The sequence below is a fragment of the Crocodylus porosus genome, unplaced genomic scaffold (assembly GCF_001723895.1).
Source record: "Crocodylus porosus isolate Cpor-Errol unplaced genomic scaffold, CroPor_comp1, whole genome shotgun sequence".
NCBI classification, from domain to species: Eukaryota; Metazoa; Chordata; order Crocodylia; family Crocodylidae; genus Crocodylus; species Crocodylus porosus.
Genome location: NW_017728931.1, coordinates 127,385,985 through 127,413,269, shown reverse-complemented (window position 1 = coordinate 127,413,269; position 27,285 = coordinate 127,385,985).

The window sequence follows — 27,285 nt, the reverse complement described above, 5'->3', positions numbered from 1 at the left end:
TTATATGGTTCAGTATAATGGCTACTATACATGTGCAAATATAGGTAAAGCCACACCTGGATTTTATGCAGACCCACAAATGCTGCACGCAGGTGAGAGCAGCTGTGCAGCACGTGGGCCGCAAACACATCTGCAGCACCACTTATCAAATGCTCAGCTGTTCTCCATACTGCAAGGGAGCAGTATAGGGTTTTTGGGGTTTTTTTGACCCGCTCATAAAAAAAAAAGCAGACCAGTGCATGCAGGGGCATTGTGTGCTACTCAAAACTGGAGCCTGGTTGGCCTGAGCCAAGCTCCAGCTGCCACCCAGGCTCTGAGCATCACTGCTGCTGCAGCCCCAGGAGGCCTCAGGATCCCAGGTAAAGCTGCTGGGGACAGCCTCCTCTACCCCATCTGGGATTATCTGCTGCGCATTGGAGGGTGAGTGGAACAGGTGTTTCCCAGGGACAACTAGCAGTGGCACAAAGTATCCTGGGTAACCAAACATCCACGCTTGTGTTGATGAGGCCAAAGGTGGTAAAATGCACAAAAATGCCTCCCAGGCCATGGCATAGCCCAACTCTACTAAGAACTCACTTAAGTATGCAAATATAATTGACTAGACTGGAGTCTCACAGTAAATTATTATTTCTGTCATGCAGAACTGAGCAAAAATCAGGAAACCTCTAAGCATGTTGTGACCTGTTCTGACAATCTCCACAATCGCCATGCAGAAAACAACTGAACTTTGTTGAATTATTCCTTGACTTCTAATACCCATTCTGCTTAAAGATAAACAAGCCAGTAAAATATATCTTTACTTAAAAATAAATACAATACAAATTGCCCAGGTTTCCTTTGCCTACAGAATAATAGTTTACTGTCAACATGAGTAAAAATTTGTGTTTCTTAAATTTCCAGAGCTCTGTACACAAAGCAGCTTGTATTATCCAAATGTAAAAATGAAATCTCTGCACAATCCTCTCCTCATCAGCTCTTAAGGCCATTGACCATCATTAAAGAGTTACCACCAGGTTATGATATATATTACTGACTACATTAATATTGTGAAAAGAATTCCATGCAGTGTGAACACAGTCTGCACCGGATCCTAGTTGTACATCAAAGGGGGTTTGAAGCACTAATGCCATAGGGCAGTTAAGTACCTAGACACGTAACTGAAGTGCTTAGCACACTTTGTCCACATGTTGCATTCCTATGATATTTTGGCTGTGTTTCTGTTAAATAAAATGCCTTCCAGATGCCATCATTGCTATTGAAGATCCAGTCCAAGGTTAGACTATACACTGGGAAGCGGGAGGTTGGGGGTGTGGGGTGTGGGGGTGGTGGTACAGGAGTTTAGAATCAATTTTCCAGGGTCTGAGCTAATCATTTGGGATTGAAATTTAAGACCTTGACCAGCCTTTATGCTCAATGTCATGCAAAGATATAAAACACAAAAAAGCAAAAAACTTTGCTTACTGTGTTTTATGATGCCTTGCTGTGTGTTTGCACTCTTTTTATGATTGAAAAGGCTTCCTCACAAAAATGTAAAAATTCTGTCATTCTACTTTAGTTAAACATTGCTAGCAGATAACAATAAAAGTCCTGCTCCTTTATAATAAAAACAAAATAAAGAATAGAGGATTTCTACCTATACAAAAAAAAAATGCAATACAGTCCAGACACTGGTTAACTGCTGCTAGGATGGATTGCTTTCTTTGTCTCCTTCCCTTTATAAGAAGTATAGATTGATAATGCAGCTGTGTACAAGAGTAGTTGTCAGACCAATTGAACAATGAATCAGACTCTTAAAGAAAAGTAAACTATGCCAGATTTGTGTTTTTCCAATACTTAGTGAAAGCAAAAATAAAAAAATAAGTTACATTTCCAGAACTTTTAGAACAACGGAAACTCTTTCCCTATAGGAATTACATCATAAAAATATTAATTTATCTTGGTTGAAGATATGCCTGTTTTGGAAAAATAGTAGCTGTCTGAATTTTCAAGAACAGAAGTGAAGTTAAAGCTTTCGTTATATAAAAGAGTTTTTAAAATGGCATAAAGGAGCAAGTACAATAGAAAGGGGACTGTGAGAGAACAGTCTAAATTATTTGAAATTGTGTTAAAAGAGCAAGTTTTTAGTAACAAAGAAATAGTTTTTCTTTTCTTGTACAGCAATTTCATAAATGATTTTCTATAGTCAGTAAAAGTATGGAAGGTGTTCTAAGAAAATCATGGCATATTTTTTATCCTATTACCATTGTATGGCATGGGCACATGCATTTCCTATACGTGACCATGTTTATTGCATCCATCAAACAGATGTGTTTCGGACTATACCGATTGCTTTCTGTTGTAATAGTAAACTACCATAGACCACACAGATTTAACTATATTAAAGTAAAACTGCTTCATTCAAAGTATCAATAAATAAAGGCTGTACCAAAATCCTAATGCTCAAGCTATCGTAAATAAAGAAACAGAACTGAGCTGCAGGGCACCAGTCCCGTAATATTATACAGAACAGCAGTTAAAAGTCTGGTAGTATGTGATGCAGGCAGGAATTTATTACAAATATACCTAGTTTCCTAAGGAGAGATTAAAAACTGTCTAGGAGGGTGTGGTGCCATTGATCGGGGAAATAAAATAACAATACATAATAGGTTGTCTCATTTAAAGAATTCCAATGGCCTAGCAGAAAATTAAGAATGGAGACTTACCTTTGTTTGTTCACGTTCATATATTTACTTTGCTGACAAAGGCTACCAAAACCAAGATGAGTATTATTACCTCCCTTTGCCTAAACAAAGAATGTCTTATAATGGTTAAGGCATGCCTTAGAATGTAGCTCATTCCAAATTACAATGATGCTTTGTAGTGATGAATCAGATACAAATCAGAGGCAAACATCTTGGTCATTAGCATCTGCTGGTTCATATTAAATAAGATTCAGATTGAATTGTAAATTAAGGTTCAAGTGAATCCGTGTTGACTATAAACCTATGGCATCACTAAAAATCCATGCACCGGCACTATTACACAGTAACTCTACTCTACAGTGCTGTACATTTAGGTAGTACTTCATTCAGCAAGGACTAAATCAAATGTACAGTAACTACTGCACGTTAATGAATAAGCAGCTGCACGCACTGACTTCAGCATTGGAGCTGTTCAGTACAGTAGTGCAATCAGTTGCACAGGATTTTTCTTTCTTAAATCCCACTATGTTGCACATGTCAATAAGGATCACTGGGTGACTCTACACATGAAAATGCTTCTGGCTGGTTTTAATTACTCTGGAGTAAACCTACCCTGGCCAGGTGTCTATCTGTTGAGCCATTTGGGAGCAGATTTGCTGCTCCTGGCAGCAATCTGCTCCTGCTCCTTCAGCCCTACACCAGCCCTCTGTAGCAGCCAGGGGGCACTTTAGCCTTCCCCTGGGTGCTAGTCCAGGGGCTGGCAGGGAACATGGGACCAGGAGACAGCTTTCTCCTAGGCAGGTTCTGGAAGATTGTTCCCTGCCCCCGGGAGCTGCCTGCTGCTGGGGCAGGCTCCAGTGGCAGAGCCAAGGTGGAAACAATGTCCCCCTGCCCCAGAGGCAGGAAGTTCCCACACCCAGCTTCCTGATCAGGGGTACAAGGCTTGGAAAAAGATGAGGGGCAGGGGGAACGGGAGGTCCCAGACCCCTGCCCTGATCCACTGGCACCTAAGGGACAGGTTCCAGCAAATCAGGGCAGGGAGCTTGCACCTGCCCTTCCCCTGCAGCTTTTTCCAAGACCTGTGCCTTGACTGCCTGATCCGGGCATGGGATTAGGAAAGAGCTGCAGGGTTGGGAGCTGCTTCTGACTGGGACAGTTCTTGGCCAGCCCTGAGCTTCATGGGGAAGTCTACATGCAGCCTGGAATTGGCTGGTGCCTGCCTGAAATGGGACAGTCCCCATCCAACTGCAGACTGCACATGCAGACTTCCCTGCACAGCCCAAGGCTGTCCAGGAACTGTCCTAGTCAGGGGCAGGTTCCAGGAAGCTCCAGGCTGGGCAGGAAACTCTCTCCGTGCAGGGATCTCCCTGCCCCCACTCTGATACAATAAATCTCCCAGACCCAACTCTGTGATTGCAGAATAGAGGCAGGGAGATCTCTGCTGCCATGGCAGGCGGACATTGTCCCCACCCAGGCTCTGGTGGCAAAGCCCACCCCAGAAACAGGCAGCTCTCAGGAGCAGGGAGCTATCTCCCGCCTCTGCCATAGAAGCAAATTTGCTCCCAGGCAGTCATTTACACATGCTTTATTGCACAGTAATTACTCAGCAGTTAATTTGTTACTTGCATTTGCAGGAAGTAAAATAACTGCTGAGTAAATCAAACTACTGAGCAGTAAGAGCATGTATAAATAGTCATGCGTACTATGCAGTAATTTGCTCTCCTGCTCAGTAAAGTGACTTGTGTAGATGCACCCACTTATCCCTATTTTATTGATTAGGTACCTGAAGCACAGAGAAATTCCCACAGTAGAAGCAGGAAATTTATGAAAATTTATGGCATTTATGAAAATCAGTCCACCGATTCAGAAGCCAAAATATATATTTTGACATGTAACGTATAGTATAAATTTTTTAAAAGTCTTGAATCTGGTTCCTCCCCTCCTCCTATTTTTGAGAAATTGTTCAAATATTCCTTGTGCTTTTCTAGTTCAAGTTTGTACTTTTTCAGATGGCTATTCCTAATGCTGTCAAAGAGACATAGAAGGTCATGTATGGGTTTAGTTGGATCAATTCCCATGAAAAGATACCATAGAAATTATGTTTTGGACATAGTTTATCCCAACTGTGGGTTTAATTTGGCCTCCTGTGATTTATGCAAAATCATCCAGCAAAATAAACAGTTTAGGAGCACAGGAAAAGGAATGACTAGTTAGTTTCATTTTAGACATGTGTGATATTTTGAAGATCTTGAAGTCACAATTCTGTTAGTTTATGTCAGTTTAAATACAGACACACTCTGCTTACTTGATGGAGTTGCTTCAAAATGTCCATGATATTCCTGAGGGCAAAATCCCTTGTCTATTTATTTCAGAAAGGAATGAAAAGTAAATATGTTCCAGCAGTAATACACATGTTCATTTTTGTAAGAGATCCATATGTGTTTTATTACAGTAAGATATTATGGTCAGCTAGCTACATTTTTATGTTCACCTGCTTTATACACATAACTTGATGTCACCTCACTTGTTTGGTTAATGTAAGGGGTACTCTGTGTTCAAAATTTTGTTTTATTTTTCCTTTTCATATCATACATGATGCCTTTTACAGCAGAGATCAACAGTTTGGGGGTAATTAACATTATATCACTAGGATAACGGGTACAATAAGTGTATAGCAGAAAATGCTGGCACATTACACTGTGTAACCTCTGACCTTTGCCACTGGAAGTCCCTCTGCTGGCTCCTGCAAGTAGTTCTCTGGAGAAGAGGTTTTGCCATCTTAGGGGAGGGGAACAAATTACATATTAAAAATCAGACACCCATAATAATAAATTTTAATTTAATTTAGTTTTAAAATGTTTGTCCTGATTTGCATGTGTTTGTGGTGTATATGCAGAAGTGATTGCATATGGGGGTTTATGGGGATGTGTCGATGTGTGTGTGTGTGGCTATGGATGTAGGTATGGGAGCCATGTAGTGCTGAGTGACCGGTGGGTAGGCAAGAACGTGGGAAAAGCAGCAGGGAGAGTGGAAGTGAGCAGGAGTGTGGGGCCTGTACCAATATTCTGGGACCAGAGCCAGCCAGGTGGTAGGAGCACAGGGCATGGGCTGGCAAGGGGCTGTGGAGCCAGGCTGGGCTGCACCAGCAGGAGAGGGGGGAGCTGGTCTGATTCCATAGAGCCCCTGCTGGCTGGGACCCCGCACTTCTACCATCCTGATCTGGGCCCCACCAGCACTGGCCCTGAGACACTGATGTGGGCCCCACACTCCTGCCTGGCTTCCACTGGCTCCCAGTGCCCCGTGTCAGCCCATGGTCCTGACTCTGTGTACCCCACACTTGCCTGTGAGGAACAAGCTGGTGCTCAGCGCAGAGGGAAAGCTTTCTCCTGCCCCTTTGGCTGGCACCATAGTGCTGTACCTCTGCAGAAGCTTTTGCTCAGTGCAGAGGAAAGTGCCCCCCCCCACTCACTACCACTGGGCAGTATTCTCTGTGGCTGAGCACCCAGAGACTGCATCACACAAGCCTGCAGTGCAGCTGCTTCACTGCTGCCTCTATGTTTCCCAGTGTGGCAGCAGTGGCCATGTGGATCAACCACTAGGCAGAAACCTCTCCCTACCTCTAACCCTGGGGTGAGCAAAATATAGCCCGTGGGCTGAATCCAGCCCATGGGGCCCCTAAAAAATTTAGAAAACATATATAGAGTCTCTGCTAGCCAGAACCCTGCACTCCTACAGCAGGGAACACCGGTGGCAGGAAGGAGGAGGGGCTGCTTTTCCCCTGCGCTGAGCACCATCCCTGCCACTGCTCAGTTCAGATAGGCGAGCACGGGGTGTGTGAGGTTGGAGCTGCATGCTGCTCCCTGCCTGTACTACGGGGCTTAGGCAGGGGCACTGGGAGTAAGCGGTCATGCTGGAGCCAGGGGCAGCCAGGTGAGAGTGTGATGCCCAAGCTGTTGTCCTGGGGCCAGTGTTGCCGGGGCCCAGAGCAGGGTGGCAGGAGCGCAGGGTCCCGGCCAGCAGGGGCTCTATGGAGCTGGGCCAGCTCCCCCGCCTCTCTGCTGGTGCAGTCCAGCCCAGTGCCACAGACCCCTGCCAGCCCATACCCTGTGCTCCTCCCCCCCTGCTTTGGGCCCCGCTGGCGCTGGCCCCAGGACACCAGCACAGGCCCTGGGCTCCCACATGCCACTCACTTCCACTCCCTCCTGCTCCTGCCACTGCTTTCCCGCCCACCCACCGGTTCCCGGCTGCATGGCTGAACCGTGGAGCTCAGCAGGAGTTAGCCCAGCTCCAAGGACTTGGGTGATCCCCACAATCCTCCCCGCCTCCCCGCTTCTTACCTGAATTTCCCACACAGTCACGAACACCCCCACAGTCCCAGGTGGGGTCAGGTGGGCCCTACTGTTGCAGCAGTCTGCCGGGGCTTCCCCTGGGTCCTACTGCCCCTGTATTCTGTCATCTTTGACAGGAGCCAGGGGTGATAAATATTAATTTTCTACATGGGGGGGTGGGGCTGTGGGTCAGATTCAGCCCACAGGCTGTATTTTGCCCACCCTTGGATTAGATAGTAGGAAGAGGTTTCTAACCATGTTTAAGCATGAGAACAGATTGCCTATAGAGGCTGTGGAATCGTCATCATTGGAAGCTTTTAAGTGCAAATGGTTTACTGATTGTGATGTCTTTGTAGTCCTGTGGTACTATGACTATCTTAAGTTCAGCTGACAGAACTCGGGTAAAGATTTAGGATAAGTATTACTGGCCACGTCTACACAAGATGCTGACTGCACAGTAACCAGAGTTACTGTAGCATGCCCAAACTGTTTTTTGGTAATGCTGACTGCACAGTAGCTCATTACTACTGCACAGTAGCATCACATCACGCTTTGTGCCATGCGGCACTACTGTACAGTAGTAACAAGCTACTGCACAGCCGGTGTTTCTTGTAGACATGGCCACTGTCTCACAATGACAGGCGTAGCTTATTAACTGTGATTAGGACATAGGAAGAGGTTGAGGTTTTCTGTCTCTTAAGAGAAAACCATGGGTGGGGTTAATAACAATAGAAACTTTTGAACAGCCAAGTTTGGAGTGAAACTTTAGATTGAATTTTATGGACCTAATCCAAATACCACTGAAATCAATAGGAGCCTTTCCATTTACTCTGATGTTCTTTGAACGAGGTCCCATGTTCTGTCATTATTAGAGGTTACATCTGGACTATATGCAGTACATATGTGAATATTATGTTAGAAGTAGTGTGGGAACTCCACCTGCTCATGACATCCATACATATACCATGGGGCTATGTGAAAACCACATTCATACAATAAAGGTGAGGACTCACAATTTCTAGGAGGAATGTGTCTAATCCAAACCAGATGGATAAGGCAGGAGTTGTCTACCTGACATCTAAGAGGATGAATATGGAAAAACAACAGCTACGGCTTGCATATTTTTTTTAATGAGTGGTAACAAATATGTAATTCTAAGCAAGAGGGTAAGTCCTAAATTCTCTGTAGAGTCATCCTACTACAGCATTAAATTGGATTATCATTCATACTACTGATTGAAGAGGTGCACTTAGAAAGCAAGCTGCATCCCTCTGACTATAACATTGACTGTAGCAACCTATTACATTATGTCTCTGCATAAATGATGCTGGAGTATGGGATCATTGATGTAAAACCAATTGTTCAGAAAGCAATAAGCCTGAAAGGGATTTTTAATCAGATAAAAGACTGTCAGTTTTCTCGGAAAGATGATAAATAGAAAACCAGAAGCTATGAGCACATTCCTTCCTTCCCCATTCACAGTATCTACATATTTTCAGTTCGGGTTCTGGATTTGTGACGAGAAATTAAAAAAAAAAGATCACTACTGGTTGCCCTTTAAATACCAATATTACACACACAAATCACCATCTGTCAAAATTTATGGTCCACTGTCAATATATATAAAAACTAAAGCCTTCGATGAATCAGACATAGAGTGCTGAAATAGCCCTCATGAGTTAAAAATACTAATTTTAAACTCCGTGTTAACTAAAGATGTATTGTTTATTTTAGAATACAGGATCGCGTGTGACCTGATAGATATTTGGATAGAATGATGAATAGGCATGTTGATAGATTCAAACATTTTTAAGACCTAGTTAGTAAAATAAGACGAAAAAAATATCACATTTATGTGATTTGAACTGGATTTGTTTTCTTCCTGAGGGTTTGATTCTGTACCATTAGAATCATTAGGAGGCTTGCCACTGACATCTATTAGTTTACAACCAGGCAAGTATAAAAAGAGTTTCTTCTTGATGATGCAGTGCCTTTGAGTGACAAGAAGATTACAGTTTAAATGAGAAGTTTTTAATTTAATTTCTTGCAGTATTACTGGAATGCAGAAAGTCTTGCTTAGTACAAGAGGATGATAAGATGATATGAATAAAAAATTCTAAGTTTGGTTCCTTGCTCTATCGCCAGTTTGTCCTGCATGAGCCTGGACACATATCTTGACCCCTTCATGTCTCAGCCTTGCTGTTTCTATCATAAAGATAATAACAACAGCTTCTCGTACAGCTATACTTAAAGGCTGAAATAAAGTCATTGTGATTTCTAGTCCTTGTACAGCATATTGTACCCACATATTTCAAAGCATTTTGTCAGTATGTATCATTATCCTGATTTTGCATATAAGGAGATGGAAAGGAAGCAGTTTGCTCAAGCTGTCCCAGCTAGTTGGGAACAAAATGTAAGTTTTCCCCAGTTGTAGCAAAGTATTTCAAAGAGAAGCATTATAGCAATACTTCAGGACACAAGATTTGTTATCAAAATATATTCAGAGTATTATAGCCTCTGGGGACTTTAACATCTATACTTTGAGGTCTGCTGGTGCACAGCTCCAAGTTTTGATTTATAATTATGACCTTTCTGGGCTACCCCAAAGCCACCTATTAAAAAGTAGGTAATGTGCAGTGGGCTTGTGAAAGAAAGCCACCAACCAGTCAGGGAGCAGTTTACCTCCAGCTTCAAACAAGGTGCTATAATGAAATGATTTGTCCAGCAAGAAGTGAAATGCTGCAGGGCCCTACTTATACATATCATCACTTTGGAAAAGCAAAATTTCCTTAGATAAACAGTTTTGCCTCAAATGAGATTTGTTTCTTTCTTGCAAAATTGTCTTGTTTACTGCTGGAACAGTTTGTAACTGGAAAAGGAAACTGCTGAGGCCAAATCACTAATCTAGAGAGACAGCACTCCTACAGACCCAAAGCTGTGGCACTATTTACTGGAATGATTCTGAAAACCTTCCACCCAATTTCTGCATCTAGGCACAACCCATTTTAATGGGTGAGTAGTCAAGGAGATCCCATAGACTTTGATTTTAATGCTACAATTTGCTTAATAGATTGCCTTGACATTGCAGCCCTTGTGTTTCTACAGATGGAGTAAAGAGCAAACTTACTGAAAAAAGGTACCAAGCAGGGACTAGAAAAGGGCTAAATGGCAGCACAACTTGGAAATGAAATAAGAGAATCCTTCACATTTGATTTCACTCAGACCTAGGTACATGAACATCATGACTACATTTTAGCTGTTTAGTAATTGGAGCAAAGTAGGCTACATGCTCATGTCATAGACCATCACAACACCCATTAATTGGCTTCTTGTTGGCCTGTCACAGCAGACACCAAAGATTGAAGGGGAGTGAAGACTAAATTGCGGTCCACCCCCTATAGGTGGTCTCTCAATATTCAGGATTAACCTGAATTGACTATGCCGCATCTGAAAGCTTTTAAAGCCTCCACTTTTACTGCAAATGAACTGTGACATATATATATTTTATAAATGCCTCTGTATATCACATGCACACATACATATGCACACGTATACAGAAAAAAAAACAATCCATAGGGGTGTCAACCAGGCATCTTCCACAGGCATTAAATTCACTCCTAAAATAAATAATAATAATAAAGTTTTTGACTTGCTAAACTCTGAGCCAGGGTTTTATTTTTAACATTTTCCAGATTAATATATATCAGTCACTGGGAATGTACATTTTATCACCCATTTCACATTGGCAAGTGTCAGAGTTGTGTCAGATTCACTAGCCACCACACCCTTGCTGAAGTCACAGAAATCCTAAGACTGTCATCACCGTGGGGAGATGAATGTGGAAAAATCATCCGATTTTGAGGAAGAGGCTACTTTAGTCCTTCTCAGAAATGACATTGACGCTGGATGACACACATGCTAATTCATACGTGCTTAATCTACACCCCATAACTGCATGTGAATCCTTTCCATATAGTCAGACATCTCTTACAGCATAAACAAGGCTCTGCCCTTCCTATCTACTCCTGTGTTTCCATAATTTAACCTTATTTTAAACACCGGCCATTTTCCTGTGGCTCAGCCCCCAGCCTGAAGCACCACTGAATTGCTTTCCAAGTGGTCCCAGTCCTTTGACCTGGCTGGTTTGAGTAGCCCTGATTGAAGTTAAAACACAGCTCTCAAGGCATTAAACATACAAGGCCACCCACTACGTCAAGGAGTAGATCCCAGGAAAGGACCACCTATATCTGGCATACAGGAAAAAAACATGGTCTTTCCACACTTCACGGCAAAGATTCAGTGGCTAAAGGGCTGCTCCTTTGATGATATAAAGGCTTTCTGAAGCTGAGAAATCCATGGGATTTGAGCAATCTCAATATCTTTCAGATGATGATTTGAGCACTACAGTAAGAAATGAGGTTGAAGTACTAACAGTCAATCACTTTAGCAAAATATGTAATGGGTCATTTACTTGCATAGTCTGAAGAGTTGATATAACCAGTTACAACTAAACTGTATGTACTTGTCAGAAAACACATTTTGTAGGATGCATTGTAGCTACGTTTTCACCACCTATTTCATCTGTTCTCTCAAAGTCTCAAGTACAAGTGTTGTGCCATATTCACTGGGAACCACGCCCTTGATAATGTCACAAAAATACCTAGTCTATCATCACTGGATGGACATAAATGTGGAAAAAACAACCGATTTTAAGCAAGAAGCTACTCCAGCCTTTCTCAACCATCTACTTGCAGTGATACCCATGCTAATTCATACTTGCTTAATCTACACCCCATTACTGCATGCAAAAGCTTCCCACATGGATAGACCTCTCTTTAAAAAACAAGCAATGATTTGTATTCATTTTGTCCTATGAATACAAACCACAGAAAGGCCTGGCACCTAACTGTGCTAACCTCAAAAGCAGTCCAAAAGGAATTGTGGTTCTTCCCAAACCTCTGTACTCTCTGCCTGTACCAGCAACACACTACCATGCCAAGTTCGTCTGGCTTTTCTGTGCTGGACCTTGGATGTATGGAAATAACTCTTTGGCAATTCCTTTGTCTCTCCGCACCCTGGGAAGGTATCAAACAGATTTTTAACTTTATTTACTCCTCCTATGTTTTTAGCATCATTTGCAATCTATGTAATTCCACATGATGCAGAGTAAGAAAATAGTAAGACACATTTTATTTATTATGCATCTGAAACACATCCATATTGTGCAGTCTATAGAAAGCATTTTAATCTAATAAAACAGCCACTTAAGAAGTGACACATTTCTCTTTGAAGAAAAGAGTTTTGTTGGCAGATTTACAGGAAACTACTATAATTTATAGATCATGAGAGATACTTCAGACCTTATTATTAATGATAGTAAAAGACAGCAAATAGTAGAACAATGTAATACATTCTAAGCAAAAAAAAAAAGAGTAGCAAACAAGGAGAAATGGTCCAAGATTAACCTATTCTGAGCTCAGTTTGAAAACAATAACTAGGATTTCCTAAGGTAACTCTACCACTGAGCAGCTGAAATTATTTCACTGCCCTACCTCGCTACTTGAATATTTTACATTGCTGAAGCAGTATAATTGTTAGGGGAAAAGAACAATGATTTACTAGAAAGCTTAAGATCAAACGATTATGTTAATATACCATCAGGCTAGTTCTAACATCAAAGGCTCTGCAGGTTAATATTCAATAAGCCATTGAATACCACAGTCCTTGCTGTCTGCATCACAGATGGAATTAATGGGATATGCACATCTGGATTAGTTTAATCATTTCTCAATTATAACAGTGAAGGAAGGAGACTACTAAGTAAACCCATTTTTGTTGTTTATGAACATGTGGGGTTTTTGACCATTCCTAATGTAAATAGCATCTGTTCCAAAATATTTTGCATACTGCAAATGTTAAAATAAAACATCTCAAGATCTAAAGAGAACAGCTTAGGCACATAAAGAGGTGACATCAGCCACATTAGGAAAGAATTAACTGTTTAAATGGCACAGTTAAACAAGACAGGATGCTAAGTACTCTCAAGTTCAGAGCCCCCATACAGAGACAGAAACATATCAGTACCATTGTACAAAATATTACCCTCTTTTGCAAATTCTGTACATAGTTTTGACATTTATGCTCAGAAAAGATTAATTTAAACTGAAGCACACAGAAAGAAGAGCAACTGGTTAGGGGAGTGGGAAAGGTTAAGAGAGCTTGGTTTATTTCATTTTGCAAAATGAAGGCTGAGAAAGGTCCTGATTACTATTTATAGCATGAATATCAGGGAGGAAAAAAAACTATTTAAATGAGAATTATATCATCACCAGATCAAATGATTACAAATTGGTCCCTAACAAAAACTGGAAATTGAGTGTCCAATGATCAGACTAATGAAGTTATGGAACGGTTTTCTGAACAAAGTAGTGGAGGTAAAGAACCTGAACTGCTTAAAGAAAGAGCTTGATAAGTTTATGAAAGAGTTGGTATGATGAGGTAGGGAAGAGGGGTGTGTTCTGGAGCAATAATCAATGCATGTGATAGGTGAACTCAAATTGCTGATGTGGATGAAAGAAAAATCAACCTCTTCCTCTGAAACACTTACCACTGGCTGCACGTGGGGTATGACTTTGACTCAGATAACTAGTACTTGGTACTTAGACACCTGTCACTTACCTGGCTGGAGGCCTTGCTCCTAGCATATTAACCAGATTACAAGATGAGTCGGGAGGGGGAATAACGGGGGAAGCAAGCAGTGGGGGAGGGTCAAGCAGCTTGATTCCCTCGCCTTCTCCCTCACACCTTGCCCCCTGCCACCTGTCTTCCCCACCACTTTCCCCCCCTGCTGCCTGCCCTCCTCACAGCCTTGGTACCCCCCCCTCGCATCTTCCTCCCCCTTGCAGTCACTGCCCCCTCCCTCCCACTCCTGCTTACTCCTGGTCCAGCTCAAGCAGGGTTTCAGCCAATCTCCAGCCTGGAGCATGGAGCAGGTGTTTGCTCTGACCCACCTCTGGCTCTGCAACAGTGGTAGCAGCAAGGCAGCTCCACCCCTGCCTCCAGGGCCTGGCCCAAGTTGTAGCTGCCAGTCCTACCAGGCCAGGCTGGGGCCAAAGCAAGAACATGCTCTGTGTCCCCATCTGGAGCAGGGTGGGAGCAAGGGTAAACATCTGGGGGGGGGAGGTAGGAAGCAGTGGTAGTGGGGTGGGAGGAAATGGGTGTCAGAGGTGTTGGGGGAGCTGGCAGCAGCTGCAGGTCCAACCCTGACTCTGGGTCAGCGCCAGAGCCAGAGTCCCAAAAGCTACCTGCTGTCTCCTGCAGCCTCTTTCACAAATCCAGGATGAGAGGCTCCCTTCTCCCCCCTGCCCTCCACATTTTAAATGAAGGAAAAAACCCCTCTTATCTTGGATTTGAGTAAATATGATATTAACCTCAGGTAATTTTCTACCATTGCAATGACAAGGTGTAAGCAGAATCCTTATTTTCCTTTGCTATTTACCTGTGGCACACTGTACGGTTTTTGTGTTTTGTTTTATTTTATTTTTATCAGGTGCTTTTCGGTTGTAGAACATGACAGGGGTCAGGGTGGACAGTCTTGTAGAGCCAGTGAGCCAGTGGAGGCTCCAGAAAGCAGGGGGACTGATCTTATACCCCAAAAAGGTCACTTCCAATTCTATGTTTCTGTGAGGAAAATCTAGACAGCCACAATGACACGATGGATTAAAAAAAAATTCTCTGGAAACTATTTTTCCAATAGCAAATTGGATTTTCAAGAGAAGCAGTTCGCCACAGAACTTGTCTACTGACAGCTTGAGATACTTTGAGGTATGCCTTTTCCTTCCCCAGAAGTCTCTGGAAGGGGGTCCTTGTTCTTCACCACCTAGAACTGAAGGCTCCAGTGGCAATGCGTAGGGGGTGCATGGGGGTGCATGCACACCCCCTGAGAGCATTGGTGCACTCCCTGACCAGCTGCACTTGCCACTTAGGAGATGAGTGCGGGGACAGGGACTCTGATTTTCTGAATAAATACACGCCAGTGCCCCGCTGCAAGGGCCGGTTGAGCGCTACAATCACTACAGCCGCTTCCGGGACTGGCTGCAGCAATTGGCTGGTGCTTGCTCCCAGAAGCAGCTGCAGCCACTCGTGGAAGTGACTGCAGCAATGGCAGTGACTGGCCATTGTGGGATTGCCCTGAGGGGGACCCCCCTGGTCAGCAGGACTGGTTGCAGGGGGGCACATGCCCCCCCTGACTAAGGCAGCATCAGGCACCCATGGAAGCCCCAGCACTCTTCTCTTCACTTAACCAGTGTGTTGTTTTATATACTATAAATCCTTTCCATGGCAGACCTTTAAGAGGAAATTCATTTCCACGCAAAGCCACCCAAGCTATTTTAAGAATTACACATTTTTTTCAGCTCACTTTTCCTATAAAGTTTTAACATTTTTTAAACGTTTCCTGTCTATTTAAAAGACAAAAGGCTCTAATTTCTTTCCTTTTTAATCCAGCCTCGCTTTGAATCATCTGTTAGTTTACCATGTGTTGGCACAATTATTCTACAAAGAAGATCCAAAATCTACCTTCTATATCCTCAATAAATGTCTGGTATTTAGTACTCCCTTCAGTATTGTGTTTCAGTAAACTTATTATATTTGCAGCTGGTTTCCCTGTCTATATCATTTCTGCAGATTAGAAACATAAAAAGACTTGAAAGAGTGACACCTGTTGGACCCCACTCAATATTTATTCGCTGTTTGACACATTTCCTTTGACATGTAATCTGCTTTCTAGTTCCAAGTGGTTCCTTTTCCACTGCAACATTTACTCCTGAAATAGTTCAAGTGCCATTTCTCATTTCTATCTCAGAAAACCACCTTTTGTTACAAGGTCCAAACAAACCATGAATGAAATCTTGTGTCAAGTTGTTGGCCAGATTGCTGTGCAGTTTGCAAACCTGAGCAGTATGTAGGGGAGAGGGCAGGAGAAAACAGACTTGTCTTTCACTATCCCTAACTTGACTTCTTTACTTGTTATATTTCTGGTTGCACTGTTAAAAACCCCAGAAAGTATTACATTTATCATAGCTTCTCTACCCTTCCGCAAAGGCAAAATGTTGCTGTATCTCAGTGATTTTCAAGCAAAATACCATGGTACCCTGGAGGATTGTGAGATACTTTTAAGGGTGGGCAGAATTCCACACAACTTTACTCTGGTTAAGTATGCAAACCCCTAACATGATTCACAAGATAAACCCAGAGATATAAAACAGGAATCCATAGTGTCAAAACCATTATGAATTGTTGTGGTCTTTCTGAGTTATTTACAACAGAATTCCTCCATAGCTAAGGACTGAGTAAAAACCAAGACCTGGCATGGCTTTGAGTCTAACAAGGGGTGTTGTGAGTCTAAAAATTTGAGAACCACAGCTGTAACTAATGTCAGAGAGTTTGAAATGGTTTCAGTGGGACCTTCTGGTTCGGATAAGCATTGAAAAACATATTCACCTTAAGCATAATTATGATATAACTTTTAAGGCAACTTCATGATGCCAAGGACCTCCTACACTTCCATTGGACAACTTTCTAAAAATTTTTTAATCTCCCTATCGCTATTAGACTCAAATTATTCTTTTGTCTTTATGTTGCTCACTGAGGATTTAGCAGGGCAGACCACTTCTTCATTGGACACAAAGAAGTATTCCTTTATGTGACGCAGTTTGGCTAGATCTCAGAACGTCAACTCATAATTCAGGTTACGTGGCTTATATTTCTGAGCATGGTGACTAAACCAAGGAGAAATTCCGTGTGATACCAATCTCCAAAAATTCTTGACTTCACAATCCAATATTACATGAGGATAAGGTATTGAAATCAAACCAACTATGCTGATAGTTTTCAGTTAGCTATGGACAATGAAGAAACAATGTGGCATGTTTTTATGCTGTAAGATTTACATGTAAGTCGGTGAAATAGAAGTGCTACTAAATTGCTTGAGTGGCATAGGATGGGGTTATATAACAGTGGCTTTGAACCTTCTTCTGAGAAAGATGTCAGAGGCTCTCTGTAGAGATCCACATACTGTCTCAGAAATAAGTTATCTGTAGTATTTCATGGGCATTAGACAAATTGTAAGGCACTGGCTCCAATCCATTTTGAGCTCTCTAAGGACTACTGCACTATCTAAGATAGCCTGTAAATGCCACTTCTACAGATTTGAGATCCTTCTTCCTCCTGCATTTTGGGCAAAGACAGAAGTGCAGCTCCCCACTGTAACTGAGAATACTTTGCAGGAAGGGTCCTGAGTTACAAGGATCCCCCAGACCAAACAGAAGTTCACAGTTTGTTCTAGGGTGAGGGCAATCTAGCTGCTGACTGCCAGCTTGCACCTAGTTTCTCTTAGCAACAGCCCCTCCTCCCTCCTAGCTTATCCCTGTTTTATGAATGGGAGGGGGGAAGGGAACAGAGGTTGCTCATTCTTGGGGTTCCCCAGCTAGCACTGAAGGGCAGAGGGGGTGAATTTACCCACCTCACCCTCCAGTAGGGGCTAAAAAAATCCCAGACTGAACTCCATCTAGTCCCTTCCCTTTCTGAAAACAGCTCCAAGGCTGAGAGGAAGTGCAGACAGAAGTTACAGAAGATGCTATATTTGGAAAATTGTCACTTCTGGCTGTGCTATATGAGATTTGCCTTGCTGAGCATGCTCAGATGAACTCCATTTTGTCCACTTACATTTTGATGCAATCCTGGAAGGACAGAAAGAAAGAGAAGGTGCTCTAGGACCTCATCCCTCCCACTACACTGTTTCTGTATTAGCTATCGGAATAAATAGATAAGCAGGTTAAAGAAGTTGCTTGTGGTGTGGAAAGGCATTTGAACAGTGGTTCTGGCAAGCAAATGGAGAAAACTATGATAAACATTTTCAAAAAAGAATTACACAAAACCAAATCCCTGCACATTATTCCAGGCCTACTACACATCGGCCCATTCTACCTTCTTCTAATCTCACTTCTTCTGAGACACTTAATTATGTTGACCTTTTATAAGTCATAAAATGCAGGCAAACATTACATAATGGGCTCTGAATAATCAACTTGTGCACATACCTAGCCTATATACCAGACCAAACCTTGTTGTTGTTACACACACCTCCTCTCTTCTTTATAATCTGTAACACTCACTCAATTGTAAATTGTAAACTCTTCATCATAGGGATTCTTTCTAGTTTTTGTCAACAAAGCATATGTGCTTTTTAATGCTAATGCATACAAATAAAGAAACAATCAGTGGTCACATTCCAGGGTTTCTTTTTTTCCTGTCAGGAAAGTTATAAACAAGATGTTCCTAAATTATCCATTCTGGAGCTAACTGAAAAAAATTGGATAGTTAAACACTTCGTAAAGACTTTACTCACATAAGGTAAGATTGTCAAAAATGCCTCAGTTAACTTCTGTAGAAACAGAGTTGTGCTAGCACTGAGCTGTTCTGAAGGTCTCATCCACTCAGTATTGTGTACAATCACTAGAAGTGCATTTCACATGAGAAATCTTTTATTAAACTGAATAGACTAACTTTATTAAAAAGTGCTTTCAGCTCACAGCTAGCTATATTATGATTTGAGAAACTCTACCCAGGAGGAGCATTCAACAAATGCAGGATGTGGGGAAAGAACCATCAGCAGCACATTATATTTGACACGGCATCAAGAAACTCTATATTATTTAATAACCTGATAGCCTGAAAAATCTATATTGATTAAAGATGTGTACATCACTGAATAGAGCTTGGGCATAAGGATTATTGAAGTGGTTGCCAGACAGCAACAGATCTCACACACTAATGTGTCTCATTTCTGCCTTATTCTCATTCAATTTAGATCAGAAATTAAAATCACATGCAATGAGTTGTTTACTCCAACGTGCGCTATGCCAAAAAACGTTTTTATCTAAAAATATCAGAGAATCTCAATAAGCTGCAAGTGTGACATGTAATGTAAAACATTTGAATCCTTCCTAATGTAATACAGATCTTAAACCACACCACCTGCACATTTGAGATGTACCGATACCTCATCATAATAAGAAAAAAAAAATTAAGAGTCAATGGGTGCTTGACTTCAGTTGGATCGCATGGGACAGAAGGCAGCACAGCATTTGGCCTGAGGAGTTTCCATGAGATATGACTTTCTACAAATTGGAATTCAACCTCAGCTATTTCCACCATTTGGTGAACAGTGGAATTTAAAAAAAATTGCACAATATCACTTATTCACTTTTAAGCAGGAATCTACAAGGGGAAAAAAAAAAAGATTCATTTTCTCCACACTCCTTTCTTAAGATTAATTATTTATTAAACAGAGATCAAAACACATTTCAGGCATATGTATAATAAAGGAAACAAATTCTTTAAAAAAAAATCTGTAATTTGGTTTTGATACTATAATAAAATCCCCATCACAACTTCATATTTTCCATTACGAATAAACTAACTTGTTTTGGGGGGGAAATGTAAAATGACAGTGGGTATCTTCTTTATTTGAAATAGGAGACTTAGTCATATGTCTACAAATGATGTAAGAGCAAATATACTTATTTAAGGTTTTTATTTCCATCCCCAGTGAAGTCACGGATATTTTGATGATTTATATCAGCTAAGACTCTTAGTCATATGCAGCCAGTGTACCTAGTGGGATCCTGACCCCACTACAATGATGTGTTATGCTTCTGATACACTACTCTCACGCTCAAAGTTAAGCATGCATAGAGATGGCTGCAATACCAAAACTTTTTGCCTTAAATGATGACACAACCAATTCACGTCAGAAACATTTTAGTATGTGAAGCAACCAGTGTCCTCCGTTACACCCTTTCTGGAAGCCTGTCAGGGTTCTGTGCAGTCTATATACTTTAGTGATAAAATGTTGTATCATCATTTAGTTGCATCATCCTTTTAGCTTAGAAAGAATATGAGCCTGCAGTGATGTAAACGTCAAAGAGGCATCCTGTATAAGGGAAACAATAACAGTGTGAGAAATACTGACCTTTCTGGAACGTTGCTATGAAAACCAACCCAAACCTAAAAAAATGGATTTTTGGCTGAATTCTATAGTAGCACAGTATGAAAGACTTTGTGCATATTATAAAATGGTCGTGCTTTCTCTCTTTGAAAGTTGCAATGGTCTGTGGGACTACAGTAATTAGGAACATAGGATTGGAGATGAGTGTACAGGGTCATTAAGAATTGAGTTCTTCACAGTTGCAAGCATAGACTCCTTCTCATAAGCTGGGCAAATTTTATCTCAAAGCCAGTTAGAACTTTTTCCCCAGTGCTCCTGTGCGACATCTGTTCTAGCACTTGACTCTGCTAACAGTAGAAATGCTTTTTCCACTTCTCACCTCAAATTTCTCCATGGCCGGTTTATGCCCCTTATCCCAACATTGTCCTTTGGTAACACAGCTCTTCTCTCTCCCTTATATGTATCCCTTCCCCTCCTTCTGTATTTGTAAAACACAATCAAATCTCTTCTCAGCCTTCACTGGGCTACCGTGAATAAAATGAAATCTGTCTTGGATTTGGGTGGGTTTTTTTCTGCTCTCATCAGATAGTATGTTCACTTTCATATCAGTTTGAATTAATCTTTCTTGAATATGGCATCTCATATGTGTTCCAGACGGCATCTCACCAGACATGAACAGTGACATTAACACTCCTTTATCTTACTGCAACTGAAGCAGTGATTTCAGTAGGATAATATTGTCAAGGACTAATATTATTCATGTTATTCATGTTATTTTATCTATATTATTTAGGCCTAATAATAATAATAGTATTTTTCTTTCTAAATAAGATACACAATAAATAATATAGGTCACTGATAAAATAGCATTTATCAAGAACAGCCCATGTGTGTGTTGATTAATAGTTATATGTACTGAAGAGCAAAATGCATGAAAATATTTATAGGCAGACAGGGTTCTTTGGGTGAATATGATATCATTTTTATATATTTATTTATTATTTTATACATGGCTACAACGTACACCCCTGAAAATATTTATTATTCCTTTCTCTGTACCAAATAACAGAGAACTTATTTCACAAAAAAATAAGTGCTGGTCCTAGTTCTGTTCTTTTATTCCCATATGACCAACAAGAATAAAGGAAACGCCCAATTCTGAATTGATCATCTGGCAAAGACAGAGGAACAGATAACAGCATGGTTAGTTCCCAAGTTTAAAGTGCATGTGCAGTTGTTTAACGTACACATTTATGGGCTAGATTGTGGCATTCCAAGACATTCATTTGGAGGAAGAGAAGCTGAGCTGGGGGAAGCTTCTTTTGTTTCTTTTGATTTTGAGCACAGGCAAAGACCAGCCCTGGAAGGGTATACCTAATAGAAACCAAAGGTCACCCTGGGGTAGAGGGCCAAATAAGACCACAACAGGCAGCACTGTGACCTGGCTGTAGAAGAATGCAAACAGACAGGTTGCAGTGCTGCCTGTTGTGCTGCTTCAAACTCTTTTCATGCAAAATAAGCAGTGTTGTAGCAAAGGGGAGGGGCGGTGGGAGGTGGAGTGGAGCAACCATCCTGGGTGCCAAAGTAAAGGGGCAGCAACAGGCTCTATCCAGCCAGGGTGGGACATGGGATGGAACAGCGAGCGGCTCATTCGTGGTGGCTTGGGGATGGGGGAAGGGCAGCTCTCGCTGCTGTGTGCACCCCCAGGCAAGCATGTGGGGTGTGTACCCCCCAGATCTGTGTGCGGTGTGAGGGCAGGCTGCCGCTGTGGGCTTTGACCCAGGCACCGAACTTCCTTGTTATGGCACTGAAAACGAGACTCCAGATTCCATATTCTTTACAATGTGCCCTACCAGTTGGGTGGTGTGCCCAGGAGGAGCACTCCATTCACAGAATCACAGAAGTTGGGTCAGAAGGGACCTTGTAGATCTTCAAGTCCGACTCCGTGCCTGGGCAGGAGAAAAACTGGGCTCAAAGGAGAAAAACTGGGCTCAAAATACCAGTTGATGCAGTCTTTCTATTTTTCTAAGCTTATAAATTGCAGTTGTCCCTAACCCTCCCCTGGAGCACTCCTACTCAGCGAAGAAGTGCTTTGATGATGTCAATACCACCTCCCTAGTGTGCCTGGGAGCATTTCTGCAAAGAAATTCCTGCATAAAACAATCACTCACTATGTGACAAACCCCAGAAATCAGGCACTTTTCATTTCTTTTCTAAGTTGGAGAACTCAGAACAACAGCAGTGTCTCCCACTGCCCAAAGAAGGGTGGCTGTGTCCAAAAGCTTTGCAAAGAACTTTTGTTCAACTATTTCGTTGGTCTAATAAAAGATATCACATCTACCCAAAGAACCTTGCCTGCCCTAGCCTCCTCACCATTTTTCTTGCCCTCTGCTGGACTCTTTCCAACTTGTCCACATCCTTTCTGCAGTGGGGGGGAGGAAAGGGGCAAAACTGGACATAGTACTTCAGATGTGGCCTCACCACAGCAGAATCGATCAGAATAATCACTTCCCTTGATCTGCTGGCAACACTCCTACTAATGTAGCCCAGTATGCTGTTATTCTTCTTGCCAACAAGGCGTACTGCTGACTTACATTCAGCTGATTATCCACTGTAACCCCCAGGTCCTTTTCTGCAGAGCTGCTGCTTAGCCAATCAGTCCCCAGGATGTAGAACTGCATGGGATTCTTCCATCCTAAGTGCAGGACTTTGCACTTGTCCTTACTGCACCTCATGAAACTTCTTTTGACCTAGTCCTGCAATTTGTCTAGGTCCCTCTGAATCCTAGCCTACCCTCCAGTGTACCTACTACTCGCTCCAGCTTGGTGTCATCTATGAACTTGCTGAGGGTGCAATCCATCCCATCTTCCAAATCATTAATGAAGGTATTAAACAAAACCAGTCCCAAGACCAACCCTGGAGGTGCCCCACTTGATACTGGCTACCAGCTAGACACTAAGCCATGCATTACTACTCATTGAGCCCAACAATCCAGCCAGCTTTCTATCCACCTAACAACCCATTTGTCCAACACCAATTTTGACCTGCTGTGGTCTTTCTGAGCTCTTGGTAACAGAAGAATTGTCCTGTTATTTTTTATGTAGTAAAAACATAAAGTGAAAACTAAAAGCTGACATTTTCCAAGAGGTCCCTTTAGTCGAACAAGGATTCACTTGAGTCTTTCAAGGGATGACTTAAGTCCATAAAGGTTGTGAACCATTGCCTCAGAGTTTTTCTATCCTGTATAGCACTGATTTTCAACCAAGGTGCTATGGCCATGAGATCCTTTTGAGATCGTCATGTGATATTAGCACTGTTACATGTGCAAGCAGCTACACAATTCACAAGATAAAACCAGAGATTTCAAAGAGGAATCCATAGTATTAAAAATATTCTGACCCTGACCTATACAGAGAATGAAGATGGGCTTTTCTCTGTGGCTGTAAGGGCCAGGGTTAGGAGCAATGGCCTTAAGTTGCAGTAGGGGAAATTGAGGTTGGAGTAAGGAGGAACTTTCTGCCAATGAGAATGGTCAGACATTGGAATAGGCTATTTAGAGAAATTGTGGAATCTCCATCCTTGACAGAAACTTGGCAAGGATGGTTTAGTTAGGGATAATCCTGCCTTGAGCAGGGGGCTGGACTACATGAACTTTGAGATATCTTATAGGCCTACTTTCTTATAATCCTAGTGTGATTTGAGTTATTTGCACTATTTTTCTGTAATAAAGAAAGGAGGGAAAACTAAGAACTGGCATTTTCCTAGTGGTCTTTTGAGTCTAATAGTTTGAGAACCACTGCTGTACACTTATCAGAAAGATCAAAGAAATTCAAGGTAAGCCTTGCTGCTCTTCCTCTACAAAACCTGCTGTCCAAGCATCACCCACAACCATTCCATTAGTCAATGGATGCCAGGACGTACTGCATTTGGAAACACAGTAGGTGCAGTCTGTCTAAGAGAGGCAATTACAATAAACAGCAGTGAAGCAGGCAATGATTTGGGATCTTAATATTTGTGTCTTTATTTTTACAAAATTGCATTTATCCTTTAACTTATGGTAACAGAGTCTTTGATAATATAAAGCACTGAAGTACATGCAGCAAAAAAAAATTCCACATGGCATGAGTACATACCACATTGTTTAAATTTTCTCACCCATGTCTTCCAGCATGATATTTGAAACATTTAAAAATAGCTGGAGGGAGGCATGCAATAACTGTGCCATTCATTCAAAGTTAGAACACTCTTGACTGATCTTTAGGGCAAACAAAATGTCAAATAATCTATCAAATATTAATTTGACATCTAAATTTTATATCACTGAGTAAGTTTTAGAACAATCAGAAAATTAAGAGCCAGGACCTGAATTCAGTTGCACAGGTATCCCAAAAAACTTCTTTGATATTGATTGTCTTGAAGTCAGGCTTATTGAAATTACTGCGGCACCACTGCAGCTTACTCTGCTATAACTGAAAACAGAATCTGCCTCCTTATGTGCAACTGATGGATGGCTATGTGCACATACACACATATGCTTCTTTATTTTTAAGTGAATATAATCAGTATATAGAGCACTTATTACAGTAGTGTTGACCTTGTTCAGGCCTCTGGACACTATTACTAGAATAAAAAAAACATTTTGGCACTTGGAAAGTGTGCTGGTTTGACATTCCTGCTGATTGCAATTCTATGCGAGCCACAACAACATCTGCCACTGGTAGCACTACAGAAATCAGGTGAAAGGGGCAGTTTACTCTGATTAAGAGGAGATTGATTTGCATATCTCAAGAACAACAGACAGTGTAAATCACAGTATTGTGACTGTCTGAGGACCATTCAAAACCATTCTCCACAACCTCAAGGTTATTCCTAAATAACAGCAGAGTCAAAACAATTTTTTCCAATTGTTTTTTTTCAAAGAATGATCTTAAAGAAGAAAGGAAATGGAGCCAAAGAAGGGCTAAGGTAAGAAGGCAAGTTTATTTAGGAGTCTAATATTGTTTAATATGCTTATCTTTAGACATCCATGTTTCAATTTTCAATTTTAAATCTTTATAAATGTTTTCTAATGTGATAATCAGTTATTTCAACAGGATGTTTCACTGTAATGAGCTGTACCAAAATAACTCTTTGATACAGAAGGAAGTCAGTCTATATAAACTGCAGCTCATTCTAGATTGGCCTTCCATTTATTCATGGCTAATGGGTATTTTTTCAACATTTCAATATTTATCCATGAGCAGAACTGAGCTGGGTATTACAATTCATAGACATGTAACCACAGGACCCTATGGATTATGGGTATGTACAAAAATGTCTTTATGCTCACAGCTTTCTATAAATTCTATAAAAGACTATATGAAAAAGTAATTTACTGACATGCATAAGACATACTTTCCAGCCAATAATGGCTGTTTACCATAAAATTATTTTATTAACTAGCATTGTCTGACTCATTCTGATCAGTTATTAATTCACTCATAGGAGTAATAGTTTTATCAGTCAACGTTCTACATGCCCACTGCTAAAAAAGTCTTTTAAGTAGCTTTCTGAGTTTTATTCCCTAAAATTATACCTTTAAATTTTGTCTGTAAATTATGCACACAAATAAAGATGAATGATCTTCTTAAGTCATAGTTCCAGGGTGAATATGCCTACAACAAGAGGATCTGAGCTTGAACCGAGAGACTAGAGCTTAGGATGGCAAGGCCCAAGTGACATCCTGAAGAAAATGGACTAATGTATTATGAAGTTACCAAGCAAGGAAGCAAAGCAGATATACCATATCAACCTACTGAAACTGTAAGACCTTAGTGGACTTTCACCACAGCTCCTCACCTCCCTATAGGGCTTCACTAAAACCCCCAAGCATCATCCCTTCCCTCAGTTTAGATGTTCTCAGTGGATCAAGATTTTTATGTTGAGCAATGGAAACAAGCATCCTGTTAAGTAAAGGATTGAGTCATGAGATCAGGTAGATCTGATATTCTACTATGTAAAGACTGAATCCGAAAAGATGATGGAGGAGGACCTATCACCACATTTCAAGAACTTGCAAGTAGTATTCATGATGTAGCTAGGATGAGAAAGCTGGAGATCACTGTACAATCAGATCACGCATAGTTAAGCTCCATTGCTTACATCTTTAAACCTAGTTAAGTCAGATTTTGTTCAGACTTCAGAAAAATCATTTTTGCCACATGTTGAGTAGAAATCACAAATGGTTAGACAAGCCCACATTATTGTAACACTATTCTTGAACAAAGGAAATTGCCAGATTATAGAGTCGTAGAAAATACAGCTAGAAGGGACCTCAGGAAGGCACCAATGTTTAGAATAGGAATAAATTTATCTAAACTTCCCAAACATTTTTTTCTAACCTGAACTTGAAAGGTTCCATGATAGAAATTCCACAACCTATATAGGTAATATGGACTAGCACTTATCCACCCTCATAGTTAGAAAGTTCTTCCTAATATCCAACCTCAGCCTCCTTTGTTGCAATTTTAGACGAATACTTGTCCTGATTCCTGTGGATGCAGAGAACATATGGGTCACTACCCTCTGTATAACTACCCTTCAAGGGTTTCTAGACTTTTCAGATATTCACTTCAATCTTCTTTCTCTAGACCAGTGGTCACCAACTGCTCGATCCCAATTGACTGGTCAATCAGGGAGTCCCTGACAGTTGATCTCAGTCGGGGGGGGCTAGCCCATAGGAGCAACAAGATGCACATGGCTGGGCTGAGCCATACCCCCTGCCACTGGGGCAAGGCTGAGTGAGTGGGACGATCCCCCTCTATGCCCCCTGCTACTGGGTGAGTGGGGTGCCAATCAGGCTGGGCCAAGGGAGGGTCAGAGCCCAGGCAGGTCATCCAGGCATGCAGGGGGTTTCCTGCCACTGCACGCACCCCGGCAGAAGCCCAGGGCACATGTGCCCCCCGATCCATGTGTGGGGTGAGGCAGATGCTGCTGCACAGTGGGCTTTGTGCCCCAAGTCCCACTGCAGCTCAGGGTGTGAAGCCCAGGGTACAAAGCCCAGTGTGCAGCAGCAGCTGCCTCGCCCCACACACAGATCAGGGGGCATGTGCCCCCTGGGCCTCCGCTGGGGTGGAGGCAGGAGCATTTCTGCATACCTGGACAAGCTGCCCAGGATCCAGCCCAGCTGAGGCCCTATTCACCCCAGCCCTACTCCCTTCCTCACCGCAGGGACCTCGATCTGCCTCCCCTCCACCAACAGACCTGTTAGGCAGGGGGACAGGGTGGA